The sequence below is a fragment of the Helianthus annuus genome, chromosome 10 (genome assembly GCF_002127325.2).
Source record: "Helianthus annuus cultivar XRQ/B chromosome 10, HanXRQr2.0-SUNRISE, whole genome shotgun sequence".
Lineage (NCBI taxonomy): Eukaryota > Viridiplantae > Streptophyta > Magnoliopsida > Asterales > Asteraceae > Helianthus > Helianthus annuus.
In genome coordinates this window covers 63,329,072-63,333,811 of record NC_035442.2, presented here as the reverse complement: position 1 = coordinate 63,333,811, position 4,740 = coordinate 63,329,072, and positions in this window count along the sequence as shown.

Here is a 4,740-nt window from a genome sequence, read left to right as displayed (position 1 = left end):
AGTCCTGAAGATCTGTTAGAGCCAGGTTGATCGATCCTGAAAGAATGAGTAGAGACAGATTTTGATCCTGAAGATCACGTTTATTGTTGATGCTAATGAATTTAAGGAATCAAGAGATCTGATCAAGAGAATTAAAGTGTTTTTAGAGCCAGGTTATTCGATTCTAAAAGCCTACAACGATCCTGAAGATGTTACTGAAGAACAAAAGAATGCCAGTAAATCGAGAGGGGGAGTCTGAAGATTGAAAGAAGAGAAAAGCCCAGAGACTGATCTAGGCTGCAGATGTGAAGACACAGTTTTACAGTCAAGGTGTGTTGGCGACTCCATCAACATCTGAGGGGGAGTCTGTTAGTGCACTACATCTGTTGATTACGTCTAGGTGTCTAGAATCAGGTCTTATATCGTATTGTATAGCATAGGGCACGAAATACGAGAAAACAGGAGTTTGTATAGGTTTTATATGTTAGGGTCGCTCATAGGGACATAGAAGTCTTGGGTCGCTTTTGTGTCAAGTGTGGATCGCTTATATGGACTTACCTGGTACGCTCATATGAACATCTGACAGATGAGCGGACCCAGTGGCCTATATATAGTTGTTGTTAGAGCGATCCTCAAAAGATGTATGTGAAATTCCACGCCGAAGCTCTGCCGGTGTGACGATCGAGCTGTAAAACGTTTGATATCAATAAAAAGGAGAACAAGCTACTTCTACTTGTATTTCTTATTATTCCGCATCTGAAACGCAAGAGATAACCTCTGAACGACTCATTCGGGTCAGCAATCGATCCTACAAGAATCATTGTTTCACAACCATGGATTAAACAAATTTCGTTTTATTGAATTAAATGTGTTACAATGTCTTAACAATAAAGAAACATAACACAATTAACTAGTCTTGCATCTTTTAATGTCACTAAGGCCTCGTCCAATCCTATGTGAGCATGCATCAATAGTCATCAACTATAGTACCTGAAACACATGTGAAAATACATCAGCATAAAAATGCCGGCGAGTACATAGGTTTTATGAAAAATAGGATTCATGACCTAGGTTTGAGAAAATGTTTAACAAAAACTTGTCATGAATCCAGTTTAATTGTTTGCTTTTATAAAATGTTTGATAATCGATGATAGATATGTATAGTTAAAAAGAATGATGTAAGGTTAAATGAATAACCAAGTAAAAATGAGTTTGTATAAAACAAACTGTCTTGTAAAACAATGTCTTGTGAAAAATATGTTATTTGTGTAAAAATGTATAAATCCAAATGAATGATTCAAATAACGCTACGCCATGTAATATAATACAAGCATGTTGGTGCACTTATGTCTGTACTTTGTCTGTATTTTGTCATGATACAAAACGATGTCTTTTGTTAGTCTGGGTTACGTCTTAAGTTTGTTAATATGTGTATTTGATGTAAGTTTGACCAAGTCAACCATCCTCCTGGTTTGACTTGACCAAACAGTTAGAACATGGTTGTAACATGTTTGTGTCGAAGGATGAGTCATCGAAGGATTATTTAGATCCTTCGATGAGCTCGAAAGATAAACTTTCGATGGATGTTGATGGACCTCGAAGGATATCATCCTTCGAGGTATATGTGGATCCTTCGATAGGTTACAGATCGATAGATGATCCTTCGATCAGTCTATCTGATCCTTCGACCAGACGAGCTGTGATGGGTATATATATACTCATGTAATGTGTTCACTTAATTGGGTGATAGTGAGAGAGAGTGTGAGTGAACTTAGTCTTGTAGAGAGCATATTTTCAGTTTGGTCAAGGGCTGTAACCGTGTCCACTGAAATACAAGAGAAAACTTTGATATCTTGTGTGTCTACCTTTCTCTTTGTAGCTTGTGTTCTCATATAAACTACCGGTTTGCATTCTAGCTTGGATTCCGCACTTGCTCGTGTGTTAAACATAACAAGGATAAGGTTTAACCTCAACCTCCAGGGGACCTACAAGTGGTATCAGAGCCGTGGCTCTTTTCCTTGTTAAAAACCGAGTTTATACAAGACTTTGGAGTGTTTGAACAAAACTTACATGGTTTAGCACCCGTTTTTAGTGTTCTTCTCGCATTTCTAGACGTAAAAACGTGTTCTAAACTAACCGGGTGTGTTAAAGGACGGGTTGGGTAACTTAAAAACTTGTTTTTAAGAAGTTTGGTAATTTCCGGCCAAATTCCGGCTTACTCCGGTGACCGGTTGTCTGGATAAGAACCTTCCTTTTTAAGTAATATTTTATTAGGTCAAATCTGGTTTGGTAAAAGGTATGGTTTGAACATACCTTTTGCCGAAAGCTTTCTACCAACCAATCACCTTTTCACCAACCTGTCACCTTTTGTCAACTGTGTCAGTACAGATCGAAGGATATCCTTCGAAGTCGAAAGATCATCTTTCGATCAAAGGAAGTTCGATAGATATTCATCCTTCGAACATCCTCTGTGACTTATCCTTCGATCCAAGGAATCTTTTCGAAGGATATATCTTTCGATCTACAGTTCTTATTTGAAAGATAAGGATCTTTCGATTGGAGAATCTTTCGAAATCATTGTTCGAATTTCAACAGTGATCTTTCGAACAATGTTGATCCTTCGAACAAGTATTGATCCATCGATCCTAGTCTGTTTAAGTTTAACAAGTTTGTGTTTTTCAGGTCTTTCGATCAGGGATCCTTCAGCTGGTTGTTATCATTCGAGATATTAACATAGTTTGTGAAAATTAATTTTTTTTAAAAAAAAAAGGGAAAACTTGTTTTTCAAATTTTAAATCAATTTTCACTTAATATATTAATTTTTATAAAATGGGAACAAACGGTCAGTGGGATCCAACTGCATGGACTCAAACAACTTTGACTCCACAATCATCAGCTACGCAATCTGCGTCAGATTTCGACAAAACGGCATGGATGCGAGCTATTGCCCCACCTCAAGCTGCAATGATAATTGCAAATCAATGGGCATTGGTCACAAATCAAAGCAGCAGCATTCAAGCAATGATGCAGAACGACAGTGAAACTGGTACAAGCACAAAACCGCCAAAACTAAATCACATCAATGATTGGGGATGGTGGAAAGAAAGGCTGAGAACTTATGTTCAGGGGCAAGGTCAAGATCTATGGATGTGCTTCTTCACCGCATTTGACAATGATTTGGAAGTTGCTGGATCTAATCCAACAACTTACAGCACTATGTCTGATGATGATAAGAAGAAATTTGAGTTAGAAAAGAAAGCATTCATGATTCTCACACAAGCTCTTCACAGAGACATTTACCACCAGTTTGTTTACTGCACGACTACAAAAAGCTTGTGGGATATGCTCACGTTACGATGTGAAGGAAATGCTCAATCTAGAAAGATCAAGCAAGAATTACTGAAGAAAGAGTTTGAAGGATTCACGTGTATGGAGAATGAGACTTTGGCAGAGTTATCTACAAGGTTCCATCACTTGTTGAGCGAGATGTTTGCTTTTAGAGTCACTGCCACTCTACAAGAAATGGTGCAGAGACTCGCTGATAGCTTACCAGCAAAGTGGAGCTGTTTTCTTGAAATTCTCAAACAAAATGGTGTTCTAGACACAATCACCGTCTATGAGTTAATTCAAAAATTGGAGAACAAGGATGTAGAAGAAAAGCTTAAGGCAAAAAGAACACTAACTCCTCAAAATCCAGAGATGTACTATGGGATTGCAGGAGGTATCAGTGGAGAAACACCAGCCTCTCAACACGCGAAGCTTCAAACAGCTTTCATCTCAAACACCGGACTTTCCACAACAAATCAGTTTGATCCTTCAGCATACACGAAGATGTATTCAAGACCAGATTCTTCTTCTTAACAACAGTATGTGCAACCGACAGCTCAGCAATTCACACCACCGCCTTTCTTAGAACCAAGCAGAGCTCAGCAGCAACAACCGCAACAGCAAGGGTTTTATGGAAGCTCTTCAAACTTTCAAGCCACTTCCAATCCGAACACAGTCAGATTAGACACTTCCAACTTTTCCAAAGTCAGTGTCGAAATAGCCAAGGAGCATATGGAGGTGTTGAACACCTTGGTTAGTGCTTATTGTGGATTGGTCGCAGGTCAAATTGGGAATATCAATCTAACCAATGAAGATTATCAGCAAGTGGATAGAGAAGAGTTTGAAATGATGGATATCAAATGGGCTCTTGCTAGTGCAATTCGAAGAGCAAAGGAGTTTATGGAAAGGACGGGGAGAACCAACTTGGATAGCAACAACAACACCAAGTATGGTTTTGATAAGAATGCTGTCACTTGCTTCAATTGTGGTGAAAAGGGTCACGTCAAGCGGGAGTGTGAGAAGCCTCCTAAGGTAGGAAATCAGAATCCCTTCAGGAATCAAGGACAGCCACAACAACAACTGAACAACAATTCTGCAAGATCAATAGTTCCCGTTGGAGGAAATGCATCTGGATCCACAAACACTAATCCCCACAGAGGATTGGTTGTTCAAGCTGATGAAATCTGCAACTGGAACCTTCAGCTGGGAGAAGGAGGAAATGGTGGAACAGCATGTTATGCTAAAGTGATTGAGAAGGTAGTAGAACCCGTGTCTGCTGGTGAATCTTCAGAAGATGAAGATAGTTCGGGTTATAGTGGGAGCATGGATGGGGAATCACTTGATGCTGGTGATTTATCAAGTGATGCTTTAGATTTGGAAGTTGATGAGCTTTTGGCTGAAGCTGAAGCATTATGCAAGAGGAGATCTATTCTC